Genomic DNA, 25077 nt, shown 5'->3' with positions numbered 1-25077 from the left:
TACTTCAACATCACTTACCTTTTGTTCCACTAAACCCAGTCTCATTCTGGGCCTCCCTGTTAATCAAACTTTTCATCTCATTTATTATTACTTTTTCCAACACTCATTTATTATTACTTTTTCCAACAGTTTCCACTTCGATTACCTTTCTTTGGTGCTCCAGTGTTTCTAATATACATAGTAGAAGCATCTCTCTTAGGAGAGCTTGCGCAGAATACATTAAGAAGAGAATTATTTGAAATAAAGAAAACAAGCTCTATTACAGAGTGATATTTTACATAAACAACTTGAGGCTTGTTCTTCTTCCTGTTCAGTAAAAGGATATTATAGTGAAGATGGGAAATGACACAGTGAAATTTTCTTCTTGAGTTCCCCTCACACTTCCACCAAAACAGAAGGGCTAATCAGGTGTTTTGTGGACCTTTTGCTATGGGATTATTTCAACTAACCCATTTTACTGACAGGAAACGCCAAAAAAAGACTGATTCACCAATCTGAGGATTCAAGTACATTATGGTATGGCATTTTCCTTTACTGATGATGTGTTAGTTCTCAGTATCTCTCTTACTGGAAAAGTAAGTCGTACAAAAAAAAAAAAACCAAAACCAAAAACAAACAAACAAAAAAAACCCCACAAAAAACAGAACAAAAAATATGAAAAATCAGAATCTTGATTTTTAATCTCAAAGAAAACCTCTATTTGTGTTTGTTGAAATTTTTTAAAAATACATAATTGTTGACTTTAAAGGTCAGAATCAGATTAGCACTTGTGCATGCTAAGTTTAGCATGGCTGAACCTTTGTCACCTTTCTTTACTTCTGGAATACCTCTCTGTACAATGAAATTTTGGTTGGAAAACAGTCATTTCACAGAAGGTTGTAAGAGCAGCCACATTCCACCAACCTCCCACAAACTGAATATATTTTAGTCTCATGTGGTGTAAAAGAATAGAGCCCTTATAGTTTTGAAAATTGTTTGACCTTGAAAGGCTTATCCTTTGTACTTGTACAGAAGAGAAAATTATTACATGCTCAGTTTCTGACTTGATTGCCCGACACTTGGATGAACACTTACAACACAAATTTAAAAAGTAAGCTTTTTGGACAGATGCCAGCTAAAAATCCCAAAAGTATGCAGGGTCTATGCAGTTATTTTTTGCCTTTTTAGAATTTAAAATATCCACCTTTTTTTAAGTAGCATACAGTTTCTGTTGAATTTATTGGATATCTTAAATGATTATTTATTTTAAAATTATTACCAAAACCACAGTTCTCCTTAATACATCACTATAATGAAGCCTTTATTTCAAGTAAAAATATGATCTGTCCTAAGGACTTACACTGTTAGAGAGTTGAACTAAGAGCAGGAATAAAAATGACTTTTCAAAGCTTCATTACAACTGCTGCATATAGCTGAACAGAAAGAAATAAAGTATCAAGACTATATATTCATCTTACCTAAAATTGTTTCTTTCTTATTTCTACTTGAAGGTACAGCCCAAGTAATAAGCAAAGAGGGGTTTTAATTTTATTTGACTATTGTATTATTAAGAAATCAGAAATTTTTTTTGAAAGTTTGTTATATCGTGTTCTTGGGCAAAATGACATATTTCTGAACTCAAATTTGCATTAATGATCTAGACTTCCATTATCATAATCTAGCAGACCTTGATGTTTCAGTGTTTAGATAACATTCTTCTGTATTTTTAACTTCATTAATTACATATTTGTAAAAGAATTCCTTCTAGGCTATTATTATATGTCTACTTATATTTTCACTGAAGCCTGTTGCTTCTTTATATTCATATAATCATTTTTAGAAATCTGATGAGTTTACTTGGCTTACTCTCTCTTTAAGCAGATACCAGTCTGTATCTCTGCATTTTTCTGTTTCTTTCTCTGCACATTTCTCATTTATAGATTATAGGTTAAAATGCAAAGAAAAATTTAAATATTATAAAATATTCCAGTACATATATATATATATATATATATATATATATATATATATATATATATGATTTGTCTGCCAGTACAGTAAACACGGAACTGAAATTCTTAAGCAACTACTAACAGTAACTCCATATTATCCATCTTATTAATGCAAACAGTTAATTGACAGCTACTCATTGCATGTAAATAATTAGGGGGTGGGCTTCCCCCCTCACTGCACACAAATAAGTAGGGTGCTGAGTTTCTTTCCACAATGTGCATTAATTTTCTTATTAACAACGAGCTTAATGCACTATTTTAGCATGAAATTGATCAATGTTGTGGAAGTCTCACGTGTTGTTTATCATCCTTAGATTTTCCTCATGAGTTGAGGAGGATAGAATGAAGGATGTTGAACAGATAATGGCTGCTCCTTATTTCTCACTGTACAGTAATTTCGGCAGTATCAAATTTAGATTTTCATTTCTGATTCTCAGAAGGCTCTGCCATTTCACTTTTTAGCGCATTTCCAGAGCATTCAGGAATCTGATGTACTCTGCAGTTTTCTCACTATTGACTAATTTGCACTTCAGTTAATTCTGAACATTTTTCATAAATTATAATCCATAAGAGGATTCTTTTATTCTGTGTCAAGTTTATATCTTAAAACTCCTGGATGAGGAGCACTGCTGGGAGAGCTAGAGCTTCTGAACTGATAGAAGGGATACCTCAGGATATCTTACTTGCGTTATATAGGTAAGGGAAATGGGACCCTTAAATAATTTTCACTGATTTTTTCTTGTAAACAAAGAAAACTACATGACAAGTTCACAGTTTCCACCATCACCCTGATGATCAGATAGTCACTGCTGAGTTAGAGATAATTTCTTATAATTCTTGAGGAAATGTAATGCAAACCTCTATCTCCCTTTTCTCTCCTGCTAGTGCTTTTCCGATACTTTGTGGAAAACAAACAAAATCTCAGTTCTGACACCTTACTTGTAATATCTAATAATGATTAATATATTCCACAAGACAGCAGTGTTTCCTCTCAAAGTTTTATGATTTCTAAATCTTCTCATCAGTTCATGGTAATATAAATTTTGTCCTTTGCCTAACTTTTTTTGTTGAACGAGAAAAGAGGTTGCTTCTATGAGAGTTTAGCAAATGCATAATAAGCACTACTTTACCTGTCCCCATGCTGTATTCTTCACAGAGAAGATTGAAAAGATATCATATTTTACACAACCAGTTCCAAATGTGACAATGTGTACTTACAGTGTACTAAAAAAATATAATTAATGTAACCTGGCTTAGCCAGACTTCATATAAAGAGTTAAAACATATACCCAGTTACAAGAATGCCCTATTTTAAAATGCATACATACTTAAAATTATGAACTTTGCTATTTTTAAAATTCCTTTTTTCCAGATTTTCTCAGCTGTTATGCTCTGTTCTGTGTTGATAAATGGTGACTAGCCAGGATATTTGGCTTTAAGAGAAGAGATAAAATTAATTTAAAATGTAAATATTCCACATCAATAAATAGATCTGATAAACTGAATGCTCTTACAAAGTATAATAAATTAAATCTTAAATACTGGCCTAATCACTGCATTCCTCCTGCCTTTAAAAGAAAAGCTATATCAGATATTAACCTGGCATTATTTAAAAGGTCAGTTTCAACATATCAAGAAGCAGCACTGTATGGTCTCAGGAAATGTCAGTCTTTGTCTTTTAGATATTATTAGTCTGAAAAAAAATAAGAATAAAATTAATTGTCTATTTTGTGGGATCAGAAAAAGACCATAAGCTATGTCATGATATTCCATGTTATTATTAGGTTTATAATACAGCCACAGTAATAAATATAAACTATGCTTTATTGCCTGTGACTTTGAGGATTTCATTGCATATCATGATGGACACAAATAACCAGGCATGAAAGAATACACTGCTACCATTCCTTAAGATGCTTTTATCTGCCCTTATGGTTTCATGGCAGAAGGCAGCAGCAAAGAAAGTATTTTCTTGTGCAGAGACAATTACATTGCATTAACTTTGAATGGACAGCAGAGGTTTTAGCTAAAATCATGTCTTTTCCTATTAGTAGCCTGCCTCTACTCTACCCTAGTGCCCACATCTTCACACACAGCCTGCTTTCAAAAACCTTACAAAAGTAATCTTTACACCAAAATTAGGGCTCTTACAAAGTAGTCACAGTATCATAGTCTCTTATGAATAAAGCTGTAATCCATATCTAGCAATGTTTCTCCTTGTCAAAATGCACCGTCGAAAGCAGATCACAGTGCCATGGGGGCAGTCTCAACCTCACAACTTCCTGACAGCTTTTGAGCGCTGCACACTTGATGCTGCCACCTTCCAGTTCTCCTCCAGAAGTGGCAGCTACACTCTGAACCAGAGTCATTAGGTCACCTTAACTATGTACAGCAGGCTTGGGGCTTGCAGCAGCGAAGTGCAGCGCTGCCACGGCAGCCAACAGCTCGTACATCTGCGTACCAATCTGTTCTGTCTCGCTGCTGTGACTTCATGTGGCTACAGCCACTCACTGTGCAGACACATGCTCTTCATCCTTCACCCACCAAAACAGGCTGGCAAGTCATTTTGGAACAGCCAGCAATGCTACTGACAGCTCACGTGCTGGAACACACAGGATGAGAAACATTTTTTTTAAATCTCACAAAAAGCCCTCGTCATGCCAGATGTATCCTGCCTTCTGCTGACCCCTGTCCATCTCTCCCTCGCTCCTTTCCTGATTTGAAGTACAAAACCATCAGGCTGCAAAAGCAGAAGGTGGAGTGCAGGCCCTTGAACTCCTGTACTAGTGCACCTGGCCTTTGTGCAGACCTTACAAACGTGCCAGGTGGCCCAAGGCAGGTGTGTCCAGGCACCACCATGGGGAGCAGCCAGCACAAGGGCCATGCTTCCCTGCCTCTCACTGTCACTGTCTCTCTGCCCTCCCACCACTTGCACTGCCAGACGCTGGTGGGTAAGAGCAGCAGCCCAGGCAGCCCATCCCTTCTCTGTGGGGGGATGCAAACAAGACCCAGGGCTTTTCTAGAAGGGCTTTTTTGGAATTTGCCCTAAAGATTTATAGTAGCTCATGGGAGCCTGTACACAAGTGGCTTAATCATGCCAGGGCCATTTCTGAAAGGTCAAAATACCTGAAATGCAGATGCAGCAAGGACACTTATCTTTGATGCTAAATTAATGCTGTAATTTGATCTTAACATTTTCAGTATATTTATTTATTTATATAAAGCACAGCACCCAGATGTCTTAGTGTTAGTAACCCCAGTATAATTATGAATTATAATAAAATAAGAAATGGCAATTTTAAAACTTTCTTGTAAGTTCTTCACATGGTCTCATAATGTCTTTAATATTTCAAAAAACAGACGAAAATGTACATACTATAGTTCACATATCTCAGAGGAGCTTTGTTTAATGGATTCGAGTTGTGTGTATTGATCTATTTTTCTCCCAAGACTTCAGTATCTACCTCAGGGTGATTTTAGCATCATTGATATATGCAAGTGCTGGTCTGTGGAGGTTATACTGTTAGTGAGGTGGTCTCTTTCTTCCCTTATTAAGCAAACTTGTCACAGCTGGTTCCTCAATATCCTAGAGGATTCATGTTTACCATCATGGCAGTATCTGAACTGATGGGAATTCAACCACTTTATGCTATGAAACCAGAAACAGAAAAACTGCCAGCTTAGAACTCAGGTTAATATTTTACAAAATTTGTAAATTGAAACCTAACATACAATTGTGTAGCTGTGTCCTTTGCACATGCTAGAAAAGATAAATATTTTGGTTTAAAATTTTTTCATGTTTTTCTTCTAAAATCAAACGCTACTAACATTAACTAAATGTAAGAAGAAACAACAGCTGTTGGCACTTCAGTAGTAAATTGTTAAGAGTACATTTGAGAACAGACATTATCCTAGAGCAAGCGAAATGGCCACTTAAGATACAACTTTTTTTCAACAGGTGAGCTGCTAATTAAAGATTAAAATTCTCCATATTTGGTGTGATATATTCATCTTACCACCCTTACTTCTCTTTTTGTTATTCAAGAAAACCTTGAGGTTTGGTAAAACAGCAGTTACCAACAAAACCATTGAAACCTTTGTGTTACTGAACTCCTTGGATAAATGCTAAACCATGATACATCTATCATTAGTACCAACAGCCATGATAATTTAGAGAATCACTTCCTATTAAGTATTCTGGTTAAAATTATGATTTTATCCCTTTACATCTGCATTGAAGTGCTGTAGCCAACAGAGATAGATCCCTCCTTTTTTACCCAGAGAAAAAGATTCTTCAATAACTCAGCTGCTTTAAACTCAACCCCCCCTGGAGATTGTTCCTCAAGATTACCATGAAAATCGCAAGACCAGAATAGATGAGTTTGAGTTTGTTGCCTCTAATCAGATTTGAAGTAACAAAAGAATTATAAAGGACTGTAGAAAGAAACCAAGTCCTAAACCACAAAAATGTAAAGAGAGAAGGTAGCTAGGGACAGGGGAAGTAGCATTTCAGCAGTCTTCATAGGATGGGAAGATTACTAGAGTGCATATCAGCAAGAGGAGTGATGTGAGAAAGCCTATGACACGTAAGAAACCAGGAGCTCCTGAAACACAGAAGGACATGGAGGCACTCTGGTGTGATGGAGAGGAGTATACACAGCAGTACAAACACTGACAGGAAATATGAAATTATAAAACTGCAGAGATTAAAGATGCATGTGGATTTTGATGTAATTGGATTGAAGCACAGCTCAATCAGTAACCAAACGGACCGATGAATGTTGCAGCTGTTTAAATAAACAAGGACTATCTGTAGCTGAGGGCAGTTTGCCCTTATCAGGATTGAACCAAAAATACATTTGCCCTCCAGTACTCTCCCCCAGTGCCCACATTAATATAATTAAGTTAACTATAGATGAAATTCTGACCCAATTAACAACATGCAAACAACTCTAACATCTACGTTTAATATGTTTGGTACAGAATTTCACCCTATTTATAGGATTCAGTTACAATGAACATTCACAAGAATGGAAATAAAACTTTAAAAAAACTCTGTTAACTAAAATGAAAGAAAAATCAAAGTATCTCATGATTCTTTATTGAAAAAAAAATCTATGTCCATTCATATAGGTTCACAGAGGTATACAAATAGAGTAAAGTGTTGCGTACTTGAATAGCTAATCTAGTTACAGGTATTTTCTCTTTTTCAATTTACCTGCTGTGGAGTTTTTTGCCTCTCTCCTTTCCTGCTTTGTGATGACTCAACTGTCTTTCTTCTTTATTATAACAAAGGTCAACTTTCTTCATGAGCTTCAATTCAGCACAAACAGAAATACAGAAAATAGCACTTGTTTTGTCAGTCAAAAAGCTGGCATAGGTTCCTAGTGCCATGTGCTTGGATGTTTAAGTCCAAGTCTATAAAAGAAGGATTTTCTCACCTTATGAAAAAGAAATTAACAGACTGAGGAAAACAGGAAGTAAACACATACAGTTACTGAGATCTGATAGAACAAAAAAAACTCACCCTATCATACCTGATTTAAAAAAAAACTCTGACAGCTGACTTGGTAATTTGCATTCTACTATCTATATTAAATATAGTGCATCATTTTAGTACAGAGTATTTTTCCTTAAAAAAAAAAAAAAAAAAAAAAATTCTTCTTTAAATTTTGCAAAGATATTTCTAATCAAACAACGCATTTCTCATATTGTATGCTTACAACCCCATTCAATAGGCTCCGAATCTTCATTTCCTGCTATGTTTTAACTGTCTTATACTATTGTACTGGGTTTCATTGCTTATGGTTTTATTCCACTGTAATATAACTACTAGGAAGAAGCCTTCCAAATGCATGCTGGAAAGCTGACAGTAAACCAGAAAAAGCTACCATTTCCTGATTCAATTGTAGATATATAGGACTTTAAAAAAAGACTTTTTTCAAAAATTCTTTAGCTAAAAAACTTGTCAAGTATAAGAAGGATTGAATGCAGATAATACAAAGCAAGGAGCACCCAGTACATAGGAATGAAACAGTAGTATGTGAAAGGAATGTATTTTGTGTGTCCTCAACCCCCATTGTATAATATATTGAAAACAATTATTTTTGTGTACATTGACTTAAAAAAATAAAATGTTTCAAATATTTTATTTGGTTTGGGTTTTTGGTGTTTTGAGAGGGAATTTTTGCACTGTTTGGTTATTTTTGGGAAAGCAAAAATGCTAATTTCTTCAGTTTTATTTATACAATTGAAATACAAGAAAACATTACTGTAGAATTGACTGGAATTAGGTTTTGATCACCAATATGCCAGTAAACACTAAAAACAGCCTCTTAACCAAAAAAACCCTGTATTTCAACATGAAATTAATGCTCAAATGCCATCACCAGACACTCCATATCACACGTGGAATGAACTCTGTGTATAGGCAAGAGCATCCCATCCCATCTCATGTGTAAGCGTCACTCTGAAGCTACAGCCTGAAGAGTGACCACCCCATCTCCCTGAAATATAAGCTTGTGCTTCCTTTTCCTTCCCACCTTGTCTCTATTCTCATTTTTTGATTCAACCACATTGACTCTGGGATTGTCTAGGACACCTCCATGAAGTGCAAGTCTCATGAAGAGGAGCCAGGAGATATTGCTGAACATCACATTCCAACTGCTCTGTCACAAGTGCTGATCACATGGCAAATATCCAAGTGGCTCTTTATTGATGAATCAGTTACTGTCACATGAATTATCCTCAGTGCTGACTAAGGTAAGCATCCCTATGCTATTAAAACTGAAAGCTTCTCTTGCCTCTGTCTGTATTTTAAAGGTCTGAGAATGCCAATCTCTCGGCAATTTAAAATATTTCTTGTTTTCCAGATGAGATTTTCTGGAAGCCACAAAATACAGACATTCATAAAAGCAGAAAAAGAGGGTTTTGAAAGTTATTTTGAAGTCATTTTATCTGATTCAGCAACATGCAATAGAGTCTGAAGACTATTTACTCTCTTGCAGTTCTTATGTAACTATTAAGCAGTGGAAAGAGCCTCTGTGGAGGACAGCCAAGTGACTTTAATCACTTTAATATTAATTACTTTCATAGAATCATTCTTGCATTCTGAAAATCTCTAATTTTGAAAAATCAGGATTACTTTGCCTACAGATAGAGGGAAGAATCCACTTTTCTTTGTCATCTTCAATGTCTTAAGGTTGCACAAATGAGGCAATCTGACATTCAGCAAAGAGAGGTGATGATAACTTCCATCTTTCAGAGTAAGACACAGATCATCTCAAACCACAGCTGATAGCAAATCCAGGTCAAACCTCTCTTTGCCTCCTCCAAAAATGCTGAGTATGATCTGTAGCAACTGAAAGTTCCAGCAGGAAGAAAAAGAGAGTGCCAAAGAAGGATAAAGGCAACAAATGTAGGGGACTAAACTGATGCATCAGGTTCACTGTTCATCTTCTTGGCATGGCATAGATGAGGGAAAAGGGGATGCTGCTAAGTGGGAGAGGGGATATTCCATGTAGTAATGCATACTCCTCATATTCCTAATCCCTCATTTAATAAAAGAGTGTCAACACCCAGTGCTGACACATTAGCTGCAATTTCTGTGTTGGACACTTGGAAACAAAACAAGAGCAGAACCATTGCTGCTCTCTCTCAAAGTTCACTGCTTTGGGCAGCTTCCTATGCTTAAAGCCAGCCCCATCAACAACCCAAGATCCAGTTTGTAAGGTCCTGTTACATACTCCCTATTCATGTTCCTAAATAATACCACAGCCTCCAAGTTCCCTACAGTTCTGAGTGAACCATATAACACACATTCACTCTGAGGGGAAAAAAGAGAGTAGGTGCCATTAAAAGTATCAAAAAGTTTTGGCTAGTATAAAAGCCCAAGGGTGATATAAATCTGGGAAGCAAATATTTAGAAACTACTCCTGAAGGACCATTTACAACACTGGGAAAGGCAGCCTTTTCCAGCTTTTTGGGTTGGTTTTTTTGGGTTTTTTTTTTTTTTTTTGGGGGGGGGGGGTTGGTTTTTTTGGTCATAATGGAATATCAGACACATGCCTGGGAGACTAAATGCAGGTACCATTTGCTTTACATCAATCTCTTCCTATGCTGGCTTTCCCATAAGGCTATCCTCACTCATGTGAGATAATACTATAGGGGTTAAGTATACCACCAGAAGCTTTGAGAGAAAAGTTTAAAGCTATGTCTTGGGATGCACTTACCTACAGTTCAGTGTCTAAAGTCATAAGACTGTACTGCCTTGTTCAAGTTTTATCCCAGACAATTACTTTTACAGTCAATGTCTACAGTAACACACTGGCTCAAATCAAATCAGTTTTACATACTTTTGAAAGAAGCTGTCTTGTTCCATGAGAGCTTAAATTGATCTTTGACCATGATATTCCAACTGATAGGTGGAGAGCAGTGAAGAAAAAGGTTCACTTCTAGCCAGATCAGCTCTGTAATCCAGATCACCACTCATATCCACACCACTGGCCAGTAGATGGAAAGGAAAGACTGATCAACAGGTGTAATAGGATGTCAGGGATACCAGTGACCACAACACAGTTCAATTAATACTATTAATCTATTTAGCTACAAAGTGAAACTGCACACCTTATTCTCTGATCATAGCTTTACTTGCCCAGTTACATCAAAGTGAACACAATAAAATTTAAATCAACTTATTTAAAATATAACAGGCTGTTTAAGCAAGCTTAGTACATTAGTATCTCTCTTACGCTCTTGTGGCAATAAACATGACCAAGAATCCCACAGCAAAATGGAAGACTTTTTGACTGTTGTGACTCTTAATTATCTATAATTTTATCTATTGTAAATACCATCTTAGAGAAGCATTCTAGTTTTTAGGGTGGTTTTCTGGTCATAACAGCCCTTCATGAACATCCAGAAATTTAGGACTATTCTTTAGTAATACTGACTTTTACCATTAATAGTTTTCTGTTGTTAGATTTGCTCATTGGCTCTAATTTTATAATATTGCCTGCAGATGGCCAGAAATAACATGCATGCAAGGATAAAAAGGAGGATGCAAATTTCTAAACAATACCATAATCTTCATTACAGAAGTGTTCGTCTAGTAATTAAGTGTGGAGCTGCACATATGGTGTCTTGGTGTCTGATTTATCTTCATATTTTCACTGATGCAAGCTTGCTATGATAATATTAATGTAAATGTAACCATACCACTTTTCAGTCTGGGAGCATAGAAAAGCTGTTTTTTTTTCTTCTCTTTTTTCACTAGTAATTGCACTTTTTTTTTTTCTCTCCACTAGAAACTGAAAGAAAGAAAAGTGGCTAAAAAGTCACAGGTTTAGCTACTGCAGATTTTTCTTCTCCTCCTTTGTGTATCTAAGGGAAGTAGCTACTTCCCTTAAATACACAAGGAATTTCGTTCTCTTTTGGTGTAAAAGGAGTTACATTCTTCTGGTTTTGGATTATTCATCAATGTTTTATCACCCAGCAGATGCTATGATATTCACCAAACAAGTAGAGTTTCTCTAGTGAAATCTGTCCAAGGCTTCTTCCCTCTGTGTAAATATCTTACACTAGAATTTAATTCCTGCTGAAGAAAGAAAGGACACTGTCTCTTAACGTGGAGCAATAGAAAAAAAATTCTCAGTCCATAAAGTCCTTCCCTGTAAGAATAGTTAACAGCACATGCTAAAGTTTTTGGCAATTTTTTATGTACAATTACTAGTTTTTTTATTTCATTTACCACACCCGTTCCACTCTGTTTTTAAGCCCAGATCTGCCAAATTCTGACCCTTCACTTGTGAGCAGTTATGTGTCTTTTTCTGGATATAGATGTATATTAATACATTTATAGATGTACATTATTACAAGCCAAAAGGAGTAGCAGGATTCAACTGCTGTTCATACTGTTCAGCTCCTAAAAAGCATAACTCTATTTTCTGTACTCCAATTCTTGATAGTCTTGAGAGACTAGGTAAACTCAGAAATGTCCTGAATTAGAAATTTATGAGCAACACTTCTTAAAAGGTACTTTTTCACATTCAAAAATTAAAAGATGAAATTTCCACATCATGATAATATCAGCTTTTCAGCCCCCACTCCCAACACCCCCCCCGCCATGGCTTTCTATGAAGTACAACTAAATTGTAAAAATATTTACTACAGAAAAGTCTTTCTCTGGATTGTTTCTCCTCTGGTTGTACTTATTAACAAACTTCCGAATAATATTTTTGCCTAGATGTACCCTTTTCAGTCAGGAAATTTCAACTCTGAAGCTTCACTTTTAGGCCTTATAGCTTTGCAAATTAGTTGAACCTCCCATACACACTGCATACTCATTTTAGAGTAGTTTGACTCTTTTCAGTAGCATTTCTCTATTTCACTGTGCATCAATTTAAGTTCCTTATGGAGGTATTTAAATTTGTGAAGTTGATATTTTGTATTCCATGCAAAGGCTACATGATGAACAGTTACAACTTGTTACAGATATTAATCAAATACACAAATTTAACACAAAAAAAAAAAAAAAAACCAAACCTGTTTTTTTGAAGCCAAAAGGCCTTTTGTAAAATAAATTACTATCAAAAATAGATTTAAAAAAAAACCAATGTAAAGGATAATACAGGAAAAACAAAGTCCATAATTACTGATGGACCCACATACCAGAAATAGAAGGAAATTACTTATGCATTATTTCTGTCCCACACAAAAAATTCCAATGCAGTTATTACAGGACTGTAAAAGAACTGATCCCTCAGACACTGGTCAAAAGCAATGAAAAATTCACAGTGATTATTTTTTTACAAACCTAGTCTAAATACAGAACAAAGAAGAAAATAACTGAGAAGACACTTTTCTTTAAATATTCACTGATTAGAGTGACAGCAATAAACACTTTGCAGTAAATGGTATTCCTTCTTGACCTCCTCCTCAAATTTGCTGTGGCTTGTAAATTGGTTGACTTTACCAATGGTAACCTCAGAAATCCAGGTTTAGAGAGAAATGGTGAATAGACACTTTAAAATCCCTCAAATTCCCAAATATTTTCTTTCTTCTAAAACACAAAAGTTGGTCTCATGGTCAATGGATACAAATCAATATGCCTTCTGCTGCATGCTGGGATAAGAAAGTTGATGTTGAAAATCAAAATTATAATCTGAGAGGTTAAGGATATCAGATGTATTGGAAGTTTTAAATAAGTCCTTTGAATATTTGAAAAAAACCCAACAATTATGAATGATTTTTGCAATGCTTATATATAACATCAAAAGTCTTTTCACAGCTCTTTTTGGAAGGGCTCCAATTGAACCGAATCACTGAATAATTAATCATTGGAAAAATTCTCTGAGATCCCCGAGTCCAATCCTTAGTCCAGCACAGCTCTGCTCACCCCTAAACACTGTCCCAAAGTGACACGTCCATACATTTCTCAACCACTCCCAGGGATAGTGGTAAAACCCCTTCCCTAGGCAGCCTATTCTAATGCCTGACCACCCTTTTAGTGAAGACATTTTTCTTAATGGGAAATATTTAGCACTCGACACTTAATATTTAAAAATAAAAATTTTAAAAATCAGAATTTCCATCCATGCATACAATCGCCCGCTCACTTTCTTCATTGGAAAAGATAACAAAGGTACAAATCTGTTTCCTTATTTTTTTAACCATTGAGAGCCTCGTGATCAGCTCTTTAGGCTTTCTTTCACCTTTTACTCATAACTCCAGAAACATGCCCAGCTTATAAAAAACACAAGTCTAACTCACTCAGATTGGATCTTTGTCTCTCAAAAGGCAAGCAGAGAATCATGAAACTGAAATTATTAGCCATAATACTTCACACTGTTCATCAAAGAGTTAGATGCAGCACATAAATTAATAAAAGCACTCTAAATCATTAGAGTCAGCAAATTATATCACAAACTTTCATTTAAATCTCTTTATTAAAGTGAGAGCTGTTCTATCTGAGAAACCATGAGAACAGGGGGAGAGCTACTTTTTTATATGGATTTCTGAGACTTTGGAAGTATAAATCAAATTTTCAGTATAGATTTATTAATGATTTATGTGTACATCATGTATATTTTTACAAAGACAAGCAAAGCAGCCCTTACAGAAGTTTACTTATGCATGGAAGAGATTACTGAGAGCCTAGAGCAGTAGGCTCTAGGATGAATGTGACTATCACACAGAAAAGATATAAAGGACATAAATATATTAAAATATTAGATTTTAAGTCTTTTGGGGACACCAATTTTAAGATCTGATGCTTGAAGCAATCTACTAATGTTTCAAATCCAACCTCCAAGGTGCGGAAAACCTCCTCCCACCCCGCTGACTGCACCAAGAACATACAAATGTAGATTGTTCAAGTATTTCTGTGAGAAAAATTCTCCAAGCATAAAATAAGATAATCAGCTTATTATTAGACAGTAGACTAAAATGCAACTATAGCTAAGCAGCACAGTTTAAATCCACTAGAAAAACTATCTTCAGTTCAAAAAATAATTAACATTACACAAAAGTTAAATCTCAGGACTGATGTTAATTATGGCTTTTTCTTTCAGTGTCCCAAGGAAACAAATAATTCAGCCCATGCATCTAGGTCTCGAAAAAATTTACAGAATATTACTGCTTATCAAAATTGGCCTTGAACAAATACCAAATAATATAAAAGATAAATATATTTTATATAAAGGTAGGATAAATGAAAGATAGAAACATAATATATATAGGTTAGAAGACCAAAATTTTTAAAAAACAGTATTTTAACTCTCCAATATACTAGCTAAAATTCACTCACCTTAAAAAGCATTGGAAATAAATGAAAATTATAATCAGTCTTCAAACTATCATTGTCTGGTGCTGTGTCTCGTAGTTTATTTTAAATAAGAATTTTCTCTCTATCAAAGTACTTAATAATATGGAAGAACAACTCTGTGAAGAACTGTATTTCAACTTAAAAATCAGCCCTCAAGATTAAAAACATCAATTTCTCACTGAAGCTGAAGTTATGTCTAACCTTGGCTGTTGCAAGGAGAGGGAGGATCTGTGCAACTTAATTCCACTTGACAAGGACAAACCCAAAGTACTGTCATAATGGGCTTCTCTTCTTTCTCTGTGGCCTTTCCACTGCAAAAATTGATGATGAGATGACCTTAGTTTCCATCTTGAAACAGCGCAGAGAGAAAAGAAAGGCTCACAGGCAAAACAAGATGCTACTTAAAAAAAAAAACCAAAAAAAGCCCAAAAAAACCCCAACAATAAATGTAGTTTAAATTTTTTATCTAAAAAATGGAGTTGATGCATTGACCACTCAGTAGATGAGGAATTGGCTGGATGGTCAGATGCTGTGGTTAGTGGTGTGGTCAATGGCACAATATCCAAGTGGAGACCATGATGAGTGGCATTCCTCAGGGTTGGTATTGGGAGTGGCACTACTTAACATCTTTGTCAGTGATGTGCACAGTGTGATTGAGTGAATCATCAGCAAGTTTGCCAATGACCCCCAGCTGCATGGTCTAGTCAACACACTAGAAGGAAAGGATGCCATCCAGAGGGACCTGGACAGGCTTGTGAGGTGGGACTGTGCAAAACTCTTCAAGTTCAACAAGTCCAAGTGTAAGGTCCTGCACCTGGGTTGTGGCAACCCCAAGCACAAATAAAGGTTGGGTGGAGAATAAATTGAGAGCATCAATTTATTCTGGTGAGAAGGACTTGGGGGTGCTGGTTGATAAGAAGTTCAACACGACTCAGCAATGTGCACTTGCAATGCAGAAAACCTTGGGCTGCAGCAAAGGAATTGCGGACAGAAGGTCAAAAGTAGTGATCCTCCCCCTCCATTCTGTTCCTGTGAGACCCTAGCTGGAGTACTGCATCCAGCTCTGAGAATCCCAACATAAGGATGTGGCCCTGTTGGAGGAGGGCCACAAAGATGACGAGGGGGCTGGAGCACCTCTCCTATGAAGCACCTCTCCAGGCTCAGAGATTTGGGGTTGTTCAGGCTGCAGAAGAGAAGGTCCCAGGGAGACCACATTGAGGCCTTCTGGTACCTTAAGGGGCCCTGCACAAAAGATGAAGTGGGACGTTTTATAAGGATGTGTAATGATAGGATGAGGGAGAATAACTTTAAACTGAAATCAGTTTTAGATTATATATTAGGAGGAAATTCTTCACTATGAAGGTGTTGACACATAGCTTGCCCAGAGAAGCTGTGGATGTTTCAAGCCCTTGGAGTGTTCAAGGCCAGACTGGATGGGCTTTGAGCACCCTGGCCTAGCAGACGGTTTCCTTTCCCATGGCAGGGGTTTGGAAAGAGATGATATCTAAGGTCCCTTCCAATCTAGAACATTTCTTCCTCTATAATATCAGATTTTGCACTCTTATGAATACTGCAGAGATAACTGAGCAAATGTTTGGAAATGATACTGTCTTTCAGAGAGTTTTCTGAGCATTCAGCTATCAGACTTGAGAAATAGCTGCAGAACACTGAGAAAATCTGCCTTTAACAAAGCTACAGGATTTCAGATTTCTTTTAGGTCTCAAATCTCTCATAAAAAGTGCATAGCTAACCAAGATGTTGTACAAACGTTACATCTAACAAAACCTTCTGCTTTATGTTGATTTCAGACTCAAAACAGACCCTTAAGAGGGAAAAATTAGACACTCCTACAAATGATGATGTAAAAGGAACAAAAACCTCTCCAAAATGTGAGAAAATAATTCTGTTAAAATATAAATGCAAAAGCATTTTCAAAATTTACAAAGTGCATCTCTTCTTTTACTTAGGTACAATAGGTTATTTTCTGCTCTATGAATAAAAATTTGGACTACTGCAACTCTACACCACAGGTATTTGTGAATTAGTTATTCATTCATGTGCATTTAGCTTTCCATTGCACAGTTCGTCCTCAGAAAGCACATATACACAGTCTCTTCTGTGTATATACTAAATGTGTTTGAACCTTGCATGTTTCTTGTAATCACTGAGAGGCCATGATTGCCACCAAATACAAGCCTTAATTACATAAATAATTGTAACATTAGTGAACTGTATTCACGCTGCAACAGACTCAGACGTTGCATTTATTCTTTTGACTGCTCTTGCATATGCATCAAGATTTCCATTGATCTATCAGAATGATGTGAAATCGCTTTGGGTTTTTTTTCCCAACAATCATTTATAACAAAATTTAATCAAACCCATAAACAAGGTATATTATCAGTAATAGTAGTGTTTTAAGTAAAGTTTACAAAAGAAAATACATAAAACAAATAGAACTTGAAATATTGAACTTTGAAACAAATCAATCTGCAAGCTCTTTGAAAACAAAGTTTCTTTCAATTGCTCATCTTGTAAGGATTTTCTACCTCTTTTTGTTTTATTGCTCCTTGCTTTGTTTAAATGCGTATAATGATTTACATATTATTTAGGAAGACAAAAGTCTGTTATAATAACAAAAACACATACAGTTTAAAGTTACAATGCAGAAAGCCTCTAAAATATTTTATTTCCTAATGGAACCAGAAGTATGTACAGTAATAATCTAGAAGTTCCTATCATTTAATAAAAGAGTATTTTTAGTAATGAATAGGTTTTTTATCTGATTAAAGTTATGAGCTGCTTTCAAATTACTTCGTTTCTTTTTGCAGATATTAGGAAATTCCTTATGAAGGAGCTAAAAATACTTTCAGAAAGTTTTTAATATGCTGATGTGAAAATGATAGTTGCTTTTACCACAAGACTGCCTATTCAGTGGTAAAAATATTTCAGATTACAATAAGCCTCACTTGGAATAAAATGAGAAGAAAGCTCTCTCTGTCAGGAAAAGAAAGAAGTATTTTAAATATGCTTCATCTTCCATCTAACATTTTTAAGTACTTTATTGCACAAAAAAAGTCTTTCTGAAGTCTGTGCTGAAAAGCACTGCTGGACACCAACCTCAGTTAATTCAAATGCAAATAAACTGTGAACTTCAACCTACTTCAAGCACTCAGTGCAAGCATTGCCAACTCTCCCCTCATTTAACTCTTTAGAACTTCTTATTTTCTTAAGATTTGCTGGAATCAGCAATGCAGCCAAATAATTCACCACTAATTTTACATAATGTATGGTATAAAGAATGATTAATTGAATAGACTTACCATGATCATTTCTAGGATAGAAGGTGTAAATACCTGCATAAATGTTGCTATGAAATAAAGCTAAAAATGGATAACAAATAACACATTTCCAGTCATTTTCATTCCCACTTGGTAAAGAATCATGCCTGGCTAAACCACAGCAACCTCTCTTGGCCAGTATATTTAGCCAATACAAACAGAAGTAACAATGGCATAAAGGAAAAGAAAGATACCAGCAATTAGGGAGGCTTGTTGAAGTTCTTCTATAACAGTAACTGTACAGTAGTTCCTTGATCTGCACACTTAATTTGGCCCATCCAAATCAAGACACATCTGTTAACAAATGCAACTGCTAGAAAGGAACACAACTTCACAGAACTTTGTAACTTACTCAACCCAAAATCATAAGAAAGAACTTGTAAAATACTAGAGAAGCAAATAAAGCTGTGAGTTTGATTTCTCCTGAATATTCTTCCTAGGCAGCAGTCACCCTTCATATTGGAGGTGTTAGAGGGAATTTCACAGGGCAGTATTTTCAAAGAGGCTAGACTACCACTGCTCTTGGTCAGCCCACAGCTCTCCCAGTGTCTCTTTGCTACAGAGAAAATATTTGACTTGCTGCTCTTCTGATAATATGAAATTGATGTCTTTTCTGTCTACCAAGAGTCAGAGAAAAGCATGCTGTATTAAACATGTATAATATCATATGCAAACAAGTTTCCAGTCTTTTCATTTGCTAACAGCTATTCTCTGTGCTTCAGAAGGTTAAAAAAAAAAAAAGCAGTTTGAACTAAAAAACAGGATTAAACAGATGTACAAACAAACTTGCTAATCTATTTACTTTAAAGTTATGTAGCATAACAGACCAAGCTATGCTGAATAGTTAATGAATATGGTCCTGCTTTTGCTTAGAAAAATTGTAGAATAAAGTCAAGAGTAGCATTTCAGTCATTGCTTCCCCTTGAGCCAGTGATTCACTCCAGCAGTATTTAATGTCCACAATTATCCTCTAATATTTGCCAGTCATGAGAAAAATAATCAAAAATTACTTCTGGAACTTTATTTGACCTCTTACCTTTGAGATATCAAAGCCGAGTTCAGATCTGCTAAATGGAAGAACTATTCCTATTGGAGATCCATCTTTAGATTTCAAACTAACAAAATTAAGAGCTTTGTTTTTAATATTATTCTATAGTCCCTAAAAGAGAAGAGTGACACAAAAATTTGTATTTTCTAAAAAGTTATATGAAGTCACAGTTTAAGAGAGTATGCATTTTTCTTAGAAAAATAAAGGTTTGGTATTTTAAAAAAATTTAATTTATGTGAATGTAACAGTTATTTTATTCTAAGATTGAATATTGATTTTAAATAAATACTGAGGATTACTGGATAAACTCGCACACAAATAGAAACAGGATGAAAAACTGACATGATTAGATCCAGAACACACCTAGAACGGCGCAACGAGAATATTTGGGTTTTTACCAATCAGCATTTGTTGTCAAAGGCCTTAAATCAGGAAATAACCAAGTGATTCACTGAAAAAAAGTATGCTTTGGATCCCTGCCAGGGATTATATTTTCAATAGTTGTAAGCGTGTGCCCTCATATGCACACCTTTTTGTGTTGGTCAGTTTAAGAAGGGCCCATAAGGCAGCTCTTGAAACTTGAATTTTCTCTAAATCGTGTTTTTGTAACAAAACTCCTCCCTGATTTCATATTAGTTCTGTGGTCAGGTGCTTGGTTGAGTCATTAACAACTTTTGTGTGATGTTGAGAAAGGACTTGGAAGTCCATATTATAGAAAATTGTGTTCTGACAAATTTACAAATATGCTTGCATAAGCACACTGTAGACTCTGCAGACAGACTTCTCCTAGTTAGAACCAAAGAACAAAATGGCTATGGACCACACTAAATGTAAATATATATTTAGAATACCATTTTGTTGAAAAAGAGCAGTGCAATTTTATCTCCTTCGGAGTATATGTATCATTTCAAATTCCCATTTTTCAAACATAATTTGTGAAATAAATCAGCCTAATACAAATGAAGGCAAAATATTACATAGAAAATACAACTAGATTTAAATTTAAAAGCACAGTATTAATGTCTTAGTATCAAAGTTTATCATCTGATTTATGCTGGTAAAACAACCGATCTCAGAAAGGTCAATGACTTTTAATCATGTAATGATGGAGATAGCCCTGTTAACTGGAAAAAGACTATGTGTATGAATAGAGACCACTCAAGTGAACAATGACTTGCAGATTCAGGCCCTGTATAAACATTAAAAGTTTAGATATACAATTAGTGTGTTTGGGTTGCAATGCTGTGGGTCTTTTCCCCCCTCAGTATTATCATAGCATCTGCACCATATGGTTCACAATAACTTTTTCACAATAATTTTGTAGTGTCTACTTCAAAAAGTAAACATCCTGAATCTCCATATCTTAAAAGACATCATTTAAAATTATATCAAAATATTTCAAAGCAAATCAATATTCATGTCAATGACTGATGATAAAAGCTGTCTTAGCTGATGGATAGACTGTTAATGAAGACTTGCAACCAGTGCAAGTGCTGTGTAATAAACTTATATTCCCTACTGTTGAGAGAGGAAGAAGAGAACTGTTTTATGACTGGGGAGAGAACAATAAAAACATATTTCCTAATTCTACCCAAATGCAATGAATGTCTCAGCACTCTGAACTACTCTCTCCTCATTTTTCTAGCTTTCAACTTTACCCATCAGTAGCTCTGTGCTGCTGCCTGATGGTTATCTTTATACTCCAGCTGATAGAAACATTCAGCAAAATAGAACCCACCTTAACGTTAAGGAAATTATGCAGGACCAAAAAAATGCTACAATACTAAGAAGCAGCCTCCTTTCATCAGCTTCATCCCATCAACGAAAGTTACTTTATGCTCACAGCTACTACAACTGGTAGCACCTGTGCAGGGCATCTGTAGAGAAATGCTTATGGCTTAGGTCCCAGTTCCTAAGAAAAGAGTATGAAGTGCTACATAATCCTAAAAAAACACAAGGTAGGGACCTCATTTGCCTGCTTATTTTGTTGAGTTATATCAGTAGCACTGGCTAGCAGCAGCAGCTGCCTATTCCCTCTGGAATCTGCCTTAATCTCAGACAGACACCCCTGCATGGTGCTCAGCTCTGTGTGTGCAGAAGGCACTGCACAGTGCTCAGCTCTGTGTGTGCAGAAATCGCTGTGTAGCACCGAGCTCTGCATGTGCACAACTCTGACAACTCACTGAAGCAGCAAACTCCTCTGTGAAGCAGAGCTCTGTACCAAGCTCACGAAATGTTAAACACTGCTGAAAAAAAAATTATTAAATCTGCCCACACTTCTCAGTTCTATTCAATTACTGACAACAGCAGTCCTACAAGTGCAACATAATATGGTATTATTTAATTCAAAGATCCTCATTTACGCCTAGTTGCAGCCTGGGAGCAGGCCTGATGTTCAGCCAACATCAAAAGACAAAAATTCACGACTTTCACAGACACACACATCCCACGTTGACCTTGGAGGCAGAGGTGGTGATGATCCCTTTCATATAGGCGCTGCATCCCAAGTTGACAGCGTTACAGTGCTGAATTGTTTGTCAAGTAACAGGGCATCACCATCCTTCTGTTACACACGTATACAGGCACGCACAAGAACACAGAGCGACATGCGACTATGCTTTTAAATCCTCTTTAATTCCTTCTTTACTCTCTACTTCCCAGAATGACCTCGCATATCCTGTCCTCCCCCAGACAGAATCAACCAGAGCTTCTCTAGTCCCCCCAAATCGGTTTTTGTACAAAGTAGACTCTGTAATGTCCTTTGAGATATTTCTATAATATTCAAGATTTCTAATATAAAACATTTTCAACCATTTAAAAAACACCCTGAGAGCCCGCTTTCAATAAAAATAAACCTTGAACTTTTCACTTAGATTCATCTTTTGTTTATGGAGCCCTTTTCACTGAAAGCTGCACCCTTTTTCCAAGCCTTGCCCGTACACTCACCTAAGGGCTACCAAGCTTCCAACTTTGCTCTGCCTTTAATTGCCAGCTGCTCCATCCCACCCAGCACCCCGCCAGCATTTATGTGAAAAATACGTTTATGTGTGTGTCTATATATTGGTATTGCTGCTTACCTTGTCCAAGAGTCACTAAAATCCACAAGGGGAAAAAAAAAAAAAAACAACAACCCCAAAACCAAAGCTCGACGGGTCCTCGTTCAAATCGCAAAGAGAGGAGCACTTCTTCCTTTAACAAAGCCACAAGCGGCTCCGCCGCGATCCGGTGAGCGAGCGAGGGAGGGAGCGAGCGCTCCGGGGCAAAGTGGGCGCAGCTGCGGGCAGGCGGTGCCCGGCGGGGTGAGCGCGGGAGGCGGCGCGGCCCGAGGCGCCGCGGGAGGCGCGGGCGCCCTTCAGCACCCGGCGCGGCGCGGACAGCAGCGCTCCCGCCCGCCGGCCCCGCTGCCGCCCGCCCGCCGCGCCGCTCGCACCGCCCCCGCGCCGCCCCCTGCGCCGGGCGGGCTCCCAAACTTGCGCTCCGCCGCCGGCCGCCTCCCTCTTCTGCTCCCTTGCGTTTTGCTGCCGGCCGGCCGGCTGGGACGCGTCGTGTTGCCCCAGCGCTTCTCGCCGAGGGGGCTCCGTGCCCGCGCAGGGGGTGTTAGCCCGGCAGAGGTCACCGAAGCCCTCCTTCGGCTTCCCCTCCGCACGGCCACGGCCCCGCTGAGCCCCGGCCCGGGCAGATGGCAGCGCTGGCGCCGGCAGCGAGAGGAGCAAGTGCTGTGAAACAGCGAGCAACTCCCCCCTGGAGCACAGAGGGGTCTTGTGCCGGCGTGTTCCGAGCAGGGGGTTGTTATGCGATAGTCATAAGCTTTAATATATCAATATGTCAAAGCTCAAGTATGCTGGATGCCTTGCACACCTGTATCGGTAAGCCCTAGCGCCCGCACCAGATTGAGGTGCTTGAATGCTACGGTAGAGGTCCCTGGTAACTCTTGCCAGAAACATGGACGTGGGATTGGGAATCTTATTTAGTTATGCAAAACATAAGGGGGGAAAAAAATCACCTTGAGATAAGACCATTAATTACATGCTTCAATTATAAGCATGAGAAGAGGTGGCTTTGGATGAACAGGAACAATCAAAACAAAAAATCCAACTGGAAGCTAATCACCTAAAAACTTAGAGATATATTTCTGTGAAGTTAAGCAGAGAAACAATATTCTGAAGTCTCAGTTGAATCTGCTTCATGGTTAGATAACAATTTTAGTAATCTGATTTATTACTTTTAAATCAATTTACTATCCATTCTACCACTTTTAAGGAGTAGCTCTTTCATCTTCAATGTGAAATCATTATGGAAATTAAGTATCTACTCCTCATGCCATTATAGGTTACCTGTTTCGTGCCTTTTGGGAAAATACGTTACAGATTAAAGTATTAAACCGTCTTTAAATCACCCATGGCTAGGGTAAAGCCAGACAGAGGTCAGCTGCTCTGACGTACATCAGCTTTCTAGGTTAATTACACTTGTGTCTACATGTGGAATGAACACGCAGTAAGAAAGAAAAATAAATGGTTTTAGGTATGGTAAATGCCATACCTAAAAACTGAACTAGTTAACATAGGAAATAATAGAACAGGACAGGTTGGTTTGCATTAGCTTATAACTGTTTTTTGAGGGAGTTCTTACTGGGCTGATAATTAGGTCATGGCACTGCAAGAAGGAACATGATTAACTTCGACACACAAAGTGTGGAGTATAAAGCCAAATAAAGGAGACTTTCATTGACCCAACCCTTTCTAATTGCCAGTTATCATGAAGGCAGCTTGTCTGGCATCTGGGTTGCATTTATGAAACCCTATTATTTTACTTCTCATTTTTCTCTTAAGCCCTCTCAGTTTTTTTGCAAAGTACAGACAATATAATTGGACTATTTAAGGACAATTTTTGCAGTACAAAATTGACACTGAGTCTACTAGCACAGCTGCACCAGAAACTCTCATGGGATGGAGGTAAACACCAAACTGAGGGGAAATTGAAATGTGAGGATGAATAAAGACCTTGTTCATCCATTCTCCTTTGCCATTATGAAAGTACATGAAACAAACAATCAACAATTACGTAGATGCTTTATGTAACCCAATTATTGAAGCAGTCAGGAAACAGGTCAAATTATGCAAGGTCTGACGTATCATAATTTACTGGTTAGCTTTGCAAATTAGTAGACAATGAATCCCCAAACTAGCATGTGGAAGACCCTCAAAACTTCTGAAAACCTCTGTATCTTGTGAGGACTTTCACTCCTAAATTTCAGTGTAAATAATGATACAATTGTGTAATACCTTAATGTATCTTGGCATTCTTGCAATTCTGAGTGTGTTGATCTGATTATATGTGTCTTTATTCTTTGCAAACTCACTGAGCTATCAATTTAAAAGCTCATATTTAATTAAAATTAATGTATTTTTAGCACATACATATTTTCTAATTTTTATTCTATTTTGGATCTGTATCAGTTATAGAACATAGTTGGGATATAAATTTGGTTCATTCATATCCTTACATCTTTCTGTCTTTCTGTCTTCTGCTTAATGGCATTATTTGTAAGCTCCATTTTTTACATTTTGAATCTTCTTTACTCACACACAAAATATGTAAATGAATTTTTTTAATTCTTGTTGTGTCCCATACATTACATCCTCACTTTGCAGTTCAAACATTTTCATCCACAGAGTGACTGGGATATTACTTTATTGGATGTAATACAGACCAATATGTATTATTGCAGTGGGGATCTTATTCTGTGCCTAACAATTAACTAGTCCAGAGATACTGTTGCTGTTTAGTAGTATATTTCTGATTTCCATAATCCTAATTTGGATATTTTATGATCATATCTGGCACATCCCACAAAATGTGCCAGACAGTTTTCTG

General features: G+C 36.9%; 1 protein-coding gene across 3 annotated transcripts in view; it reads right to left on the bottom strand.

Moving 5' to 3' along the window:
- Window positions 1-22422, bottom strand: part of FSTL5 (follistatin like 5) — a 269497-nt gene extending 247075 nt beyond the window's left edge. For all 3 annotated transcript variants that reach the window (XM_041715855.2, XM_041715856.2, XM_072928440.1), the window contains exon 1: window positions 22281-22422. The gene's annotated coding sequence lies outside the window, so the exon portion shown is untranslated. The remainder of the gene's footprint in view (window positions 1-22280) is intronic.
- Between the last annotated feature and the right edge of the window lie 2655 nt (window positions 22423-25077).

The sequence above is a fragment of the Taeniopygia guttata genome, chromosome 4, assembly GCF_048771995.1.
Source record: "Taeniopygia guttata chromosome 4, bTaeGut7.mat, whole genome shotgun sequence".
NCBI lineage: Eukaryota > Metazoa > Chordata > Aves > Passeriformes > Estrildidae > Taeniopygia > Taeniopygia guttata.
Note: the sequence above shows the minus strand (reverse complement) of the source record. Positions and strands in the feature narration are given on the sequence as shown.